This window comes from Ursus americanus, chromosome 13 (genome assembly GCF_024610735.1).
Source record: "Ursus americanus isolate L20-20 chromosome 13, mUrsAme1.1.p, whole genome shotgun sequence".
NCBI lineage: Eukaryota > Metazoa > Chordata > Mammalia > Carnivora > Ursidae > Ursus > Ursus americanus.
Window position 1 is genome coordinate 64,168,548 of NC_142139.1, and position 15,250 is coordinate 64,183,797.

Below are 15,250 nucleotides of genomic sequence, written 5' to 3' on the forward strand. Positions count from 1 at the left end.
ATGTGAGTGATTTGGGGGAAATCAAGGAAAAAAGAGGCAGAGGGGACTGGTCCGAGTTCTACAGCTGGACCGGCATGGAACCAAGGAATAGGAACATGAAAACTGAATTACAAGTGAGATGAAGAATTTAGTGGAAGCAGAAATTCAAAACCCAAGGAAACCATATGATGAAATTCCAGGAATTAACAAAAATCTTGGAGTAGACACTGAACTTTCGAATGAAGTCCCAGTGTGGAATGGGAACTTTTTAAAGTAAGCCAATTTTACTTAAATCTAAAAAAAAAAAAAAATCTACCTTAGCTGACATCTGGGTCCATATTCATGTATTCTTCTCTCATCTGTTCTGGCCTTTGACAAAACAGAGATGTCCAAAACTGAGCACTCTGCTTTTTAATGTCATCTGATATCCTTCCTTCTTGTGACCTTGCTCCATCAATTATTCTCTTTAATACATATAATCAATATTCTCCTCAATATCGGGATTTCCTCCACTGCTTATAGACAGGCTCAGGCCCAAACTACCACCACCTTGCAACACCGGATTTGAACTCTGAAAGATTTAGATTTTGAATCCTTGATCTACTATTAGAAGTATAAACCTTGGGCTTATTACTTAACCTCTATAAACTCTCTTGGCTACAATTTCCTCATCAGAAAATGGGGATAATAATAGTATATAGCTCGCAGGAGTATGGTACGGATTAACTTGGTTAATGAGTGTAAATTGTCTGCCCAGTGCCTGGCAAATAGTAAGCCCTCTTACTTACCTGCTAATCACCATCATCATCATTCACCAGAATTCTCCAGAGTCATCTCCACTTTATGTCCACCTCTCTTCCACTATTCACTCTGTAACATCCAGAAGACTGGCTTCTGCCAAACTACTAAAATTGCTCTCATTATGGTAACCAGAGACTTCCTCATTGAGTAAATGCCAATGAATCTTTTCAGGCCTCCCTTTGCAATTCTTCTTCAGTACTTGGTAGTCCTCGTCACCCAGCTTCTTGAAATGGTCCAGTCCTGGCTTCTCATCACATCACTCTCTCACCATCCTTTCTCTCTTCTCCCACTGACTCTTTCCCCACCACCTTTAAATGTGGGTGTGCCAAGAATTCTGCCCTTCATCATCTTCTGTTCTCATTCAGCACTCCTTGGGTGTATGTGTTCCTGACTTTAGCGGCCAAATCTCTACCCTGAACCAAGACCCTTCTGAGCTCTTGAGTCGAGCTGCCCACTAGGTATCTTGCCCTAGGTGTTTCATAAACCCAGCCATCCAAACCACATTTATAGGTACTGTTAACACAATCATCATTTTCTTTGACTTCCCCAGTTCTTTCCCTTCCCTAGTAGTCATGTTCGTGATTAACACCAGCTGTGATCCTTCCTGTCTCCATTCCTCATGACCTCACTGTAGTTCCGAGTCGGCCTTAGAGTCACATGGGCCTGGGTCCAAATATTAACTACGATGGTTCTTGGCCAAATTACTTAACCTCTCTGACCTCAGGTTTTTGTGATAGTGAAATGAGATATCAAATGCAAAATGGCAGCACATAGTAGGAATTCACCAAATGTTCCCCTACACCCCTTCCTTCAGGTCTCCTCACCACCTGCTGTAGTGCATTATCCATCTATTTGGTCTCTCTTGCCCCTTCCTCCTCCAAATTGCTCTAGAGTTAATCTTTCTAAAAAAAATAAATGTGATAGTATTATTTCTTTGCTTAAAAATCTTCAATATTTTCTTTTTTCCTATGGAACAAAGTCCAAATTCCTTAACATGATAAGTTCCAACTGGCTTTCTGGTCCCTTCTCCTCCAGACCAGTTAGTTACTCTAAAATATTGGCTGTTCACCAACTATTTCATGTACATCTCTACACATGAGGATCCCTCTGGCTATAATTCCCTTCCCACACCCAAGGTCTTTTGTCCAACTGGCAAGCTTCTTCATCCCCGTCAAGACCTACCTGAAAAGCTGTCAATTATATGACAACAAAAGCTCAGCCACCAAAAACAGAAATAAACAAGCTAAAAAGTTTCTACACAGCAAAGAAAACAATCAATAAAATGAAAAGGCAATCTACAGATTAGGAGAAAATATCTTCAAATCATTTACCTGGGAAGAGTTAATATCTAAAATATATAAAGAACTCCTACAACTCAGTGGGGGAAAAAAAACAAACAACCCAATTAAAAAATGGAAAAAATCCTGAATAGACATTTTTCCAAAGATGATATACAAATGGTCAACAAGTACAAAAAAGGTGCTCAGTATCACTAATCCTCAAGGAAATGCATATCAAAAACCATAATGAGGGGCGCCTGGGTAGCACAGTCGTTAGGCGGCTGCCTTCGGCTCAGGGCGTGATCCTGGCGTTCCAGGATCGAGTCCCACATCGGGCTCCTCCGCTGGGAGCCTGCTTCTTCCTCTCCCACTCCCCCTGCTTGTGTTCCCTCTCTCGCTGGCTGTCTCTCTCTGTCAAAATAAATAAATAAAATCTTTAAAAAAAAAACAAAAAACCATAATGAGATATCACCTCGAGGATGTAGAGAAAAGAGAACCTCTGTACACTATTGGTGGGAATATAATTTTGGTACAGCCATTTTGGAAAACACTATGGAAGTTGCCACCCCCCCCGCCAAGAATTATTCCTTAAAAACAAAACTACCAAGGAGCCTGGGTGGCTCAGTCAATTAAGTGTCCAACTCTTGATCTTAGCTCAGGTCTTGATCTCAGGGTTGTGAGTTTAAGCCCTGTCTTGGGCTCCATGCTGGGTGTGAAGCCTACTTTAAAGAAATTAAATTAAGTTAAATTTAATTTAATTTGAAAACTCAGAACTACCATATGATCCAGCAATCCCTAGTCTTGGGTATATATCCAAAAGAAGTGAAATCAGTACCTCAAAGAGATACCTGCACTCCCATGTTCACTGCAGCACTATTCATAATAGCCAAGATAGGGGAAAAAACTTAATTACCCATTGAGGACAAATGTATTAAAAAGTAGTGATATACATATATGCTACAATTGTATTATCTATTTGTCTATGAGCACACACACACAGACAGGCATAAACAATAAAATATTATTCAGCCTTAAAAAAGAAAGAAACCCTGGCATTTGTGACAACTTGGATGAACCTAAAGGACATTAAGCTGAGTGAAATAAGCCAGATGCAGGAAGAAAAAGACTGCATGTGGAGTCTTACTTATATGTGGAATCTAAACAAGTCAAACACATAGAAGCGGAGAGTAGAATGGTGGTTGCCAGGGGTGTTGGAGGTGGGGGAACTGGAGAGATGTTGGTCAAAGGAAGGGTATGAAGTTTCAGTTATATAGGATGAATAAGTTTCCAGATATAATGTACTGCATAATGACTTGTATTGAATACTGGAACTTTGCTAACAGGTTAGATTTGAGGTGCTCTCACCACAAAAAAGAAAAAAAATGGTAACTCTTTTTGGGTGAAGAAGTGGATTTGTTAATTAGCCTGACTGCATTAATCCTTTCACTATGAATATACATATAAAATCATGTTATATACCTTAAATACATAACTTTTTTATTTAAAAAAATTTAAGGTGTCATTAAGAGGGTGACACCTATTATTTACTGGTTCAGAATTTTAAAAAAAACAAACACAACTATTCTAGGGGGTGGGTGGCTGGCTGAGTTGGTGGAGCATGTGACTCTTGATCTCGGGATGGTGAGTTAGCCCTTACTTTAAAAAAACAACTGTACTGTACACACACACACACCACACACACACATGCCCCAAAACACACATAAAGGGAGAAGGAGAGAGGAAGAAAGAATGATAAATGTGGATACAGCACAATGTTGAAAACTGGTGAATCTGGGTAAGAATCATTTGGAACTTACAAAAAAGTTGCAAAACTCTATATAATTCTGGCTTTTATGTAAGTTTGAAATTATTTCAAAAGAAAAAAAGAAGAAATCATGAAGCAATCTAACCATGCGGTAACAATCAAACAAACCCAAGTTGAAGAACATTTCACCAAACAACTGGCCTAGATTCTAAAAATGTCAATGTCGTGAAAAAAGAGAGGAAGCTGAGGGGGAAGGAGGGAGGTGGGGGTCAGCTGAGGAAATGTTGGAGATCAAAGGAGACTAAAGAAACATGGCAACTAAATGCAATGTGTAACCCTGGGTTGGATGTTAAACTGGAAAAAAAAAAAACTGCTATAAAACACATTCTAGAAACAGGTGGTGAAACTTGAAAATGGACTCTTTATTATAGAATAGGATTATAGTAATATTAAGTTTGCTGAACTTAAAAATAGCACTGTATGAGAATGTTCTTGTTCTTAAGAGATATACCCTCAGGTATTTAGGGGCAAATGATGGTAATGTCTGCAACTTTAATTTGCTTCAGCAAAATTCATAATAACTAAAATGCATGTATTGAGAGAGAAAGAGAGAGGGTATAGCAAAATGTTAACAATTGGTGAATCTGAGTTAATGTTTACCTTTCTTGCAAATTTTCCATGTTTGAATATTTTTCAAAATACAGTTGTTTTTTTTTTAAGATTTTACTTATTTATTTGACAGAGATAGAGACAGCCAGCGAGAGAGGGAACACAAGCAGGGGGAGTGGGAGAGGAAGAAGCAGGCTCATAGCAGAGGAGTCTGATGTGGGGCTCGATCCCATAACGCCGGGATCACGCCCTGAGCCGAAGGCAGACCCTTAACTGCTGTGCCACCCAGGCGCCCCTCAAAATACAGTTTTTTAAAAAGCTATCGCTTATGTAAATTTTTTCCCACTCTCCCAGATAGAATTAATGCTGCCTCCTCTAAGCTGCTATAAATGTTTTAATTTTAACTCAAAAATGCTCAGATTGCGTTGTAATTATTTATTTAAGCATTTGTCTTATTCTATTAGATTGAGAGCTTCTTGGGGCAGGAACTTAAATTGCCCTTTGGAATTTAATAATGGGAGAAGTATTCTAACTCAGGGCCATTTTATTTGCTGGCATGGTATTAGTAGAGTACTTCGACACTACAGTTTGGGCTCATGGCCAGACATGGCTGGACATTCCTGAGATGAGAGCTAGAACAGAGCATAGGAAAGTGCTGGAGTTGATGTACAATGTAAATCCCTTTATGGAGACTTCTGCTGGCAAAGCTGGGCAGCCGTCTGGTCCCAAGCAGATACACAAGAGTGCTGTATGTTTGAGGGAGAGTCCCATGAAAGTAGAGCCAAATTACCCCTGATGCCTGGAACACAACACCCATATATGTGTCTCATCACTTCCAACACGCATGCAAGAGGACAGACCCATCCTCAGCTGGCCACAGGGCTAATTATACGACCCATGCGTTAGAGGATCAAATGACTGGCGCGTGTAGGCGAAACCATGCTCCTCCCATCCCACCATCGCTTGCTTTGATCAAGAATTCGGAAACAGTCTTTCTCCATAATACTGAGAAGAGAGCTTCTATCCTGCTGTCTGCCCACTTCCCTTACCTGCTCCTCAAGGAAAGAAACAAATTACTTCTATGATGGGTGGGTCTGTGTACAGGGTCATTATACACTCACTACCCAAGCTCCTTTCAAGTTCCTCGTTCAGAGATGTCGGCCCCACAGGCCATGTGTTCTTCTCTCCTCATGCAGAGGTGGGTGAAGCCGTTTGCAGTGACCTTTCCTATGTCCAGGGGAATAGTTCAATTCCTGGAGGAAGAAACGAGAAGCCAGTTTGGCCTCGGGTGGAAGCCACATTGTTCAGACTAGCTTTAGCAGCAAGAAAGATGATTATTTCAGTCCCAGTCTGTTTCTTCTAACTATCTCGTTTTGGTCCAGCACTTGGAGAAGAAAGGGGCGTTGAAGGGCCCTATCAGAATCCCCACAATATTTTACTAATCTTTGAGTCTCAGTGGTGGCTTGTTCTACGACAAGCCCTCAATAAATTTTTGTTGTCTTGAACTCAGACAGTGTGACGCACACACGGGCATATGACTGCTCACAGCTATCATCGTGGTGGGGGTTGTGTTTTTATCATCATACAAAGTGATTTTTTGAAGCTTTTCTAGTTTGAGGGCTCTGAGGCTGCAAGGAAGCAGGCTTTCGTTAGTAGAAGAGAGAGAGCTGCGTCTCTGGGCTTCACTATGATTGCGATGCCAGGGAGTGATATCCCAGGGGAGCTGTCACGCGGCTCTTGACGGCAATTCTAGCAAGAAGGTGGTAGAAACACAATTTTAGCAATAATGATCAAACAGTTTTTGAAATTTTCCTTTATCCTTGAAACGCCTTGTGTTGCTGAAAGTCTATTCATTACTGATCATTCATCTGTAGCAAGTCAGCTCTTTCTGTATCCGGACACAGAAGTGACAGCACGGGGAGGATTCTGACAGAGAACTATTCTGACAGAGAACCCACTTTGCATCTATTTTAACGCACTGGGTTGTAGGGTAGCACTGCCATCCATGCAGTCACCTTGAACTCCTCAGCATCCTGCTTCCTCTCACCCACCCCTGGCCAGTCTGCAAGCACGAACGATTCCACTTCCACCACTTCCCCAGTGTGCGCCCTGTCAATGCCCATCTTCCCTGATCAGTCCGTCCTTCATGCTGCCACCCCATCACCTCCTCACTTAAATCCCTTTCATGAATCCCCGTTGTTGACCTGAGAACTTCTAAGCTCCTTACCCTGGCCTCACCTCCAAATGTCTTTCCCATCCATTCTCCCGTTCATCAACACATGAGTATTTCAGTAATAGCAAATTACCTCCCATTCTTGGAATGGCCCGTGCTGCTTCACAAGTTTGTGTCTTGGTATGTACTGGTAGCTGATTCTGATCTGCCCTATCTTCTGTAAGCCTTGCCCCGTCAGCAAACTTCTATTCAACCCCTAGAACCTCACTCCAAGGTCAAATCTTCTGTGAAGTCTTCCTTACACTATAGAGTACTTACTATTGTCTATCTCCTCATTAAGACGCGATCACTTTGATGGCCAGAAGCCTGCCTTATTTGCCTTATTTGCCAGCACCAAGCTGAGGCTCTGACATCGAGGGTGTTTAAAAAAAAAATTCTCCTTATGTTGATTCATTCACCCAACAAAAATCCACTGAACGTAAATCACACAAGGAGCATTGTGGATACAGTAAGCAAGACAAAAATTCTCTGCCCTCTAAGACTTTATCATCCAATTAGGAAGCTAATAAGCCAATAATTTTAACAGTGTACTCAATGCTACACACGAGGGATAAGCTTAGGGAGTTACATCGGGTGACACCTAAATCAGTTTTGAGGTAATCTTATTGTGCCCTTGGTAACACATGCAGTCTTTGGATCTGCAAGGAAAAATTATCATATGAATTTTTAAAGAATATCGCAATATTAGGGGCAGCTGGGTGGCTTAGTCGTTAAGCGTCTGCCATTGGCCCAGGGCGTGATCCTAGGGTACTGGGGTTGAGCCCCCCCATCAGGCTCCCTGCTCCGCTGGGAAGCCTGCTTTTCCTCTCCCACTCCCCCTGCTGTGTTCCCTCTCTCACTGGCTGTCTCTCTCTGTCAAATAAATAAATAAAATCTTAAAAAAAAAAAAGAATATCGCAATATTGTTGATATCATTGCCAATCATAGGCATATCTGTCCTTCTTGAGTAAATCTCCCTCCCTCTACTTAAGTCTGAGAAGGGAAAATATGAAAACTCTCCATGTGATTTTCACCATGGCAGCTGCCCCCAGGCAGGTAAACAGGAGCCCCTCAACAGCTTTTCTTTCAAACGGGGCTGAGGAAAGAGTAAGACCTCTGGCTGCTGACCGTCACAATCAGTGCATTCCATCACTGCCCCACGTCCTGAGCTCCTTTAACCTAATCTTCAGAAGCTCTGTCCGATGGCAGAGGTAAGACAATGCTAAAAAGGCACAATCACAATGTCAAGTTCACCTGCATACATCTGCTTTCCCTCATTCATTTCGCACCATTTGGGCCACAAGAAGAGTAACCTATGTTTCGTTACTAAAGGACATCGAGGTATGATAAATTTCATTTGTGGGTGACCCTCCTTTCTTCAAAATGACAGCCAATAAAAACATGTGAAAGGACATATAACTAAACTGAGCAAGGCTTACATTCACCATACAGTCATGAAAATATCTGCTTAGAGAAAGAATGTTTTCCGTACAGTTTTGGAATTCTTTAGAATGATGGTTTCCATACCCAGCTAATGGTTATGGTTGCCTTGCTAACTTTTTTCTCAATTTCAAGATAAACACATCACCACCAAGCATTACTTGCAAACATACTAGATCAGCAGTTCTCAAATTTGAGCATGCATCAGAATCACCCAGAAGCCTTGTTAGAATGCAAACTTCTGGGTCCCACCTTAGAGTTTCTGACTCAGTAGATTGGGGAGGGACCAAAGATTTTCTAGTTCTAAAAAATTCCCAGGCGATGCTGCTACTGCTGACCCAGGGACTACATTTCAAGAACCAGCAAAGCCAAGGGTAGACCTGACAATCTTTACCACCAAGAGAGACTAATCCGATGTGCCTCAAGAAAACCAAATCATAAGAAAACCAAATAATCACTGCAATTATACATTTTTAAAAAGATTTTATTTGTTTACTTCAGAGAGAGAGAGAGACAGCGCAAGCTTAAGGAGGGGGGCAGAGGGAGAAGCAGACTCCCCACTAGGCAGGGAGCCCGATGTGGGACTTGATCCCAGGACCCTGGGATCATGGCCTGAGCCAAAGGCAGATGCCTAACCAACTGAGCCACCCAAGCACCCCCACAATTAGACATTTTAACAGCCTTTGCCTATTCCATGCTACTTAAGGGAGGAAAACACGAGCAATTCTAACACTCACAACACCCGCAATTCTGTTCTCCTCTGAAAAACAACTGCAGCAAAGGCAGAATACACCTACAATAAAGAAATCTCTTCCATACACTCCCATTCTCCTGAGGTTTCCTTCTTCCCACAGAGTGGTGCCAGTGGAAAGAATTTTAGGAACTACTTTCATCCTCATTTAGTGACTGACGTGTTAACATCAGGTGAGTTTAAGTAAAGGGTCCAATTAACATTTAAAGCAGGCGCCTTGGTGCTCTCAGGAAAAGAATTAAGGATTTGCTGTCACACTATTCACTCCTTTATGTTTACAAAAGTTGAAGGGACTACCCAAAATGCCAACATAATACAGAGGAGGAGGCATTTGTGATGGTTAATTTTATGTGTCACCTTGACTGGGCCAGGCGAGAGCAGGGCCCAGATGTTTGAACACGATTCTGGGTGTCTGTGAGGGTCTTTTTGAAGGAAATTAACATTTGACTCAGTAGACTGAGTCAAGCAGCCTCCCTGGTTCCCCAATGTGGGTGAACCTCAGCTGTAGGCCTGAACAGAACAAAAAAGGTAAGAGGGAACTCTTCCTTCCTGACTGCCTTGAGCTGGGACATGGGTCTTTTTCCTGCCATCAGACTCAAACTGAAACATTGGCTCTTTTTGGGTCCCAAACCTGACGGCTTTTGGACTAGAACTCACACCATCAGCTCTCCTGGGTCTCCGGCTTGCTGCCTGAAGATCTTAGGACTTCTCATCCTCCATTATTGCGTGAGCCGATGCCTTATAATAAATCTCTTTATATATATAAGAGATTATACACACACACACACACACACACACACTCACATCCTGTTGATTCTGTTCCTCTGAGGAATACTGACTAATACAGCAGTGGACCAAAATTTCCTTCTAAATCACCTGTTTTCCACTTTAATTTCTACTTCACTAAAGATCAGCACAATTCCTGGCAACCTGTACTGAAGTCCCTTTATAAAGGATGTCTGTAACTTGACATTTCAGAGGTGACTCTGATTCAGTGACTCACTGGTGATCTCAGCCCTGTTGTGCTGCCAGCCCTGGAAGTGATATCAAGGTTGGGACTTGCTGAAAGGGGAATGTGTGCTCATTTAAGATAGCGACTGTAATAACCCAGGCAGTGTTGAGTTTCCTTTGTTATTATCAGAGAGTAGAGAAGTTAGAAGTGAAATCAAAGGCAGAAATAATATTTGCAGTCACCATCACTTGCAAGGATCCTGTTCCGTTTCTGTGTGTATACGTGTGCACATGCACACACACTCCTTCTCAAACTTCTGGAAGCTTCTAGTTGTACTTCTGAACATAAAGAAGCCATGGAGGACATGTCAATTCATTAAAAAGAGTACCGGCATTTTGCAGGAGATGGTAACTTGAAGAGAAGCATTTGCTAGCACGAAAGAGCAAATAAGCTGTATAACATGAACACTCCACTCTGAGTACTAACGTAGGTAACCGCTTCGGTAATTCTGCCATCAACAAGAGTGCTCCAACGGCCTTGCTGTGCAGCACTATTGGAATAAAGTGAGGAACCTTTCCGTATAGCTAGCGCCGTGCAAGCCGAAGGAACCCCAGAACGCCGCTCAGGTTAAGATAGCTTCCGTAGAGGGCTCGGCATTTCTGCTTCTACCAGAGCAAACAGGGCTACTCTACAGGTTACTGGAATCTAGTAGATATTCACCAATCTGCCAGGCCCAGGGAAATTTGTATATTAGTCACGATCTAGGGAATACTGTTGGGACTAGCTTGAAGAGATCCAGATGATGTGAGTTTGGGTCAAAATAATACTAATATTAGGGGCACCTGGCTGTCTGGTCATGAGCTCGAGCCCCTCCATATCTAGCATGGAGCCTGCCTAAGATTCTCTCTTTCTATCCCTCTCCCCCTCCCTCTCTTAAAAAAAACTAATATTAATGGTAGCTTCCACCTAATGAGCAGTGAAAATTACATTAATGGTTAACCCTAAGAAGAAGGTATTGGGGCGTCTGGGTAGCTCAGTTGGTTAAGCACCTGCCTTCGGCTACGGTCATGATCCCAGGGTCCTGAGCAGGGAGTCCGCTTCTCCCTCTCCCCACCCCCCCACCCCCTCTCATGCTCTTTCTCACTATCTCTCTCTCTCTCTCAGATAAATAAATAAAATCTTAAAAAAAAAAAGAAGAAGAAGAAGGTATTTTTAAGTGACCTGCCCAAATTCATACAGCTAATAAGTAGGAAAGATCTGATCCCAAGTGCTTCTAATTCCAAAGCATGTTCTTTTTTTTTTTTTTTAATTTATTTATTTGAGAGAGGGAGAGAGAAAGAGAGAGCATGACTGGGGGAAGGGGCAGTGGGAGAAGCAGACTCCCCGCTGAGCAGGGAGCCAGATGTGGGGCTTGAACCCAGGACCCTGGGATCATGACCTAAGCTGAAGGCAGCTGGTTGAACAACTGAGCCACCTAGATGCCCCCCAGGGCATGTTCTCTTAACTGCAATTCATTTCTGCCTTCCAAAGGAATGACTAATCTTTAAGGAAATGTCACCAATCAAATATACATAAATAAGAATGAGAGATCACATTACGTCTAGACTATTCATCCAATTAGGGTGATAGTCACTTGGTCAAGGAGGCTAAGAATTCCAGTACTGAACAGAAATATTCGCGGTACCTGTACACAGAATAAGGAAGGGGCTGACAAGGATCCCTTTTTTGACCAAACTTTGGTCCAGCTCTTTTGAGCTCTCTTCTTGACCAGGCTGTGTCCCAGTCAGATCCTCAGCCTGCTTATGACCAGTTCCGCATAATCTTGCTAAGCCAGTTTAGCAAGAATCCCCCAACCCTTGGTATCTACCCAAGTTCCTCTTAGTAATTTTCCATCCATTGATGCCTCTCATCCTGCCTGTTGGCTATAACCCCCACCCCCGCTACTCCTGTGTATTCAGAGTTGAATGCCATCTCTCACCCCTATCCCAAGTCTTGACCCCTAATGATTTGACCCCTAAAGATTTGAATAAAGTCTTCCTTGCCTATTTAATTTGTCTGATACAATTTTCCTTTGACAGGGCAAAGGAAGAGCTGTGAGTACAATCATACTCTCTCATCCTTGCAGTCACAGAGTACCTGGTGATGACTCAACAAACCTACCATTACAGGGAGCTCCCAAGTCCAGCCTGCCTAGAGAATTGTTCAGAATGCTTGACTGTGGGAACCTTCCTGCAAGCTAAGAAGATAAGCCAAAGAGTGGGAAGGGGGGAGGAGAGGACCAGGCTACAATTTTAAGGAAAAAAGGAGCCTTCCAGTTTAAACCAGAGAACTGGGTACAAGATCCCTCTCTTCACCCATCTCAAATCCCACCGAAAGATATTTTGCTAGAAAGGTATTTTGAGAAAGAATGAAGTAATAACAGGAGTACAAAAATAAGAAAGGTAGCCATCCGAGGACCAGAAATCCTGAGAACTCCTAGAGGGCACAGAGAGTGTTAGAATGGGATTAACAAAGAAAGAGCTAAAGCCCCACAGTTTAAACACCTCAGGGGAACATAGGTCTTGAAAAGAAGTTCCACAGAAGCTTTAAGCTGGGTGGCAACCGAAAGTACAGAAGTGCCCCACAGACAATCATTAGGGTAATTTGTTAACAAGCAGCATTCTGAGCCACTGGGGAAGTTGGGACCTCCAGTGCTCTCTGCCTAAACAAATTTAGCTTTTGCCTTCCAGCTACACATGGAAAACAGATCTAGAAAAGAACAAAAAAAAAAAAAAAAAAAAAAAAAGAGCTCTTGGTAGTTAAAGTATAATTACAGGGGGGAGGAAATCCAATAGAAGGGTTGAATTTATTAGAATGTACACAAGCAAGGACTCAATCTGTCATCTGGACGTAAAGGAGAACTTACAGGTTAAAGACTGTGGTGAGACAGTCATTCAAACTAGATTCAGATAAACACTCAGACAGTTTACAACACTCATCCTATCTGAAAAAATTACTTCAGGTGTTTGCTCACACAAAACGAAACAAATCCAAGAGAGAGAGTGACATGGGTTTCAGAATGAAATTGCAACAGGCGATTTTAGGAATGAGATGCTCAGTATTCTTTCTTTCCAGCCTAATGCTCGCAACAGATTAGTCACCAAATTCAAACTTGGACTTTGGCCTTATTCCTTTCTTTAATCACTCCAGCCCTACACAGATTCTCCCCTGTTTCTGTCATACTTTTGGTGCTGGGGTATTAAAAAATCCTCATTATCAGAGGGCTCTCTGGAAAACCGAACTTTTCTTGCTAATGCCTTAAAAATTCCTGATTCTCTTTCACTGTTCATAATTTTAAAAATAGTTTTAAATGTATTTGTCCTCTCTTTGGCCAAAGTAAACAGACAGTGAACAAAATGCTACTTGTTCCTCAATTCAGGATCTTGTATTACCATGGAACGGGTCACCATTCCCCATAATCAAAATGTTTGCCCCAAAACCCAGAAAAACAATCAAGTGACATGCCCACCAGGACCATAGCCACTTAGTGGCAGAGTCTGGGTTAGAACCCTCATATTCTGACTCCTGGTGTTACGGACTGAATTTTGCCACCACCACCCGCCCACACGCCACCAAATTCATATGTTGAAACTTTAACCCCCAATGTGACTATATTTGGAGATAGGGCTTCTCAGAGGTAATTTAGGTTAAACGAAGTCATAAGGGGTGCCTGGGTGGCTCAGTTGGTTGACCATCTGACTCTTGGTTTCAGCCCAGGCTATGATCTCAGGGTCCTGGCATCGAGCCCCGCGTCCAGCTCTGCCCTCATTGCTGAATCTGCTTGAGATTCTCCCTCTCCCTCTCCTTCTGCCTCCCTCTCTCTCTCTCTCTCTCTCTCTCTCTCTCGAAAATAAATAAATAAATAAATAAATAAATAAATAAATAAATAAATAAAATCTTTTTTAAAAAAGTAGGATCCTCATCTGATAGGACTGGTGGCCTTATAGGAAGAGAAAGAAAGATCTCAATCTCTCTTTGCACATAGGCACACACACTGAGGAACAGCCATGTAAACACACGAGAAGGGGGAGCCTGCAAGCTTGGAAGAGAACTCTTACCAGAACCTAACTATGCTGGCATCTTGATCTCGGACTCCAGCCTCCCGGAATCATGAGAAAATAAATTTCTGTGGTTGAAGCCACCTAAGCAGACTGCTATAGACTGAATGTTTGTATTCCCCCAGATTCATGTGTTGAAATCTCATCCCCAGTGGGTTGGTATTAGGAGGTGGGACTTTGACAGGGTGGAGCCCTCCACGAGTGGATTAGGGCCCTTATAAAAAGATCCGAGAAAGACCCCTGACCCCCTTCTGCTGTGAGGTTATAGCATCTATGAGGAAGCAGACTCTCACCAGACAGTGAATCTGCCGTTGCCTTGATCTTGGACTTCACGTCCAGAACTGTGGGAAATAAATGTCTATTGTTCATAAGCCTCCCGGTCTACCGTGTTCTCTTACAGAAGCCCAAACAGACTAAGACACTCAGCCAAATCCCATTTCACTTCTCTCTGCTCATTCTCGAATCAGTTGTTTGTCAAGTGCATTTTTATCAGTGGTCACTGTCACAGATAAAGAAGATGTCGACTATCTGAAGTGAATAGCTCTTTCTACAAAATAAACACTCCTCTTTTAGTATTCGCTTACTTAGTATGCTTCTGCCTCTTCTGCAAGCATAGCCAACAGAGTTATGGGATTGACTTTTTCATCCTTCCCCCCACCAGCAACTATATTTCTACTCAATTTTACCAAACTGTTTTTTAGCTTCGTGGTGAGGTAACTGTTTTTCCATCACTCAACAGAACATCTATCGTAATTTTATCTTATTATTTTTATGGAGATATAATTGACATAACATTTTATTAGTTTTAGGTGTATATCATGATTTTATTTTATGTTATTACTATTTGAGAGACAGAGTGAGCAAGCGAGAGAGAGCAAGCACAAGTGGGGGAGCAGCAGAGGGAGAAGCAGACTCCGGGCTGAGCAAGGAGCCCGATGCGGGGCTCAAGCCCAGGACTCTGGAGATCATGACCTGAGCCACAGGCAGACACTTCACCAACTGAGCCACCCAGGCGCCCTCTATCATGATTTTGAATATCAAACTCACCCTTCTGAAAATAGCCACGGCTTAACCAAGTTTACAGATGCTATAAAATGTCATTTTACTTTTCACTGCGTATCAGCCTTAAGAATCCATTTAAACAGACAAGTGAGCACATTCACTCTGCTGACAGTGCTAAGACAGAAGACTGGCTAACATCAGGTCAGGCCCCACTTGTATCTTGAAATGGTAAGGAGACAGCAATATTTTCTCATTTATTTTCTTCTTCTTTTCCCAAGAGTCTCTTTGTAATTCCTACCCGCTGGAGCAGCCAAATTCCAGCATCTGCCTTTTTAAGCTTAGAGAGAATCTAGAGATCGAGT

At 42.4% G+C, this 15,250-nt stretch overlaps 1 protein-coding gene across 7 annotated transcripts in view; it reads right to left on the reverse strand.

Moving 5' to 3' along the window:
* The window catches only part of EXTL3 (exostosin like glycosyltransferase 3), a 131,953-nt gene that overhangs the window by 90,305 nt on the left and 26,398 nt on the right, over window positions 1-15,250 (reverse strand). For 3 of the 7 annotated variants that reach the window (XM_045773958.2, XM_045773961.2, XM_087866605.1), the window contains one exon: window positions 5,484-5,687. The exons of 3 other annotated variants lie outside the window; for them this stretch is intronic. The gene's annotated coding sequence lies outside the window, so the exon portion shown is untranslated. The remainder of the gene's footprint in view (window positions 1-5,483; window positions 5,688-15,250) is intronic. One more of the 7 variants, XM_045773959.2, reaches the window with a different exon arrangement.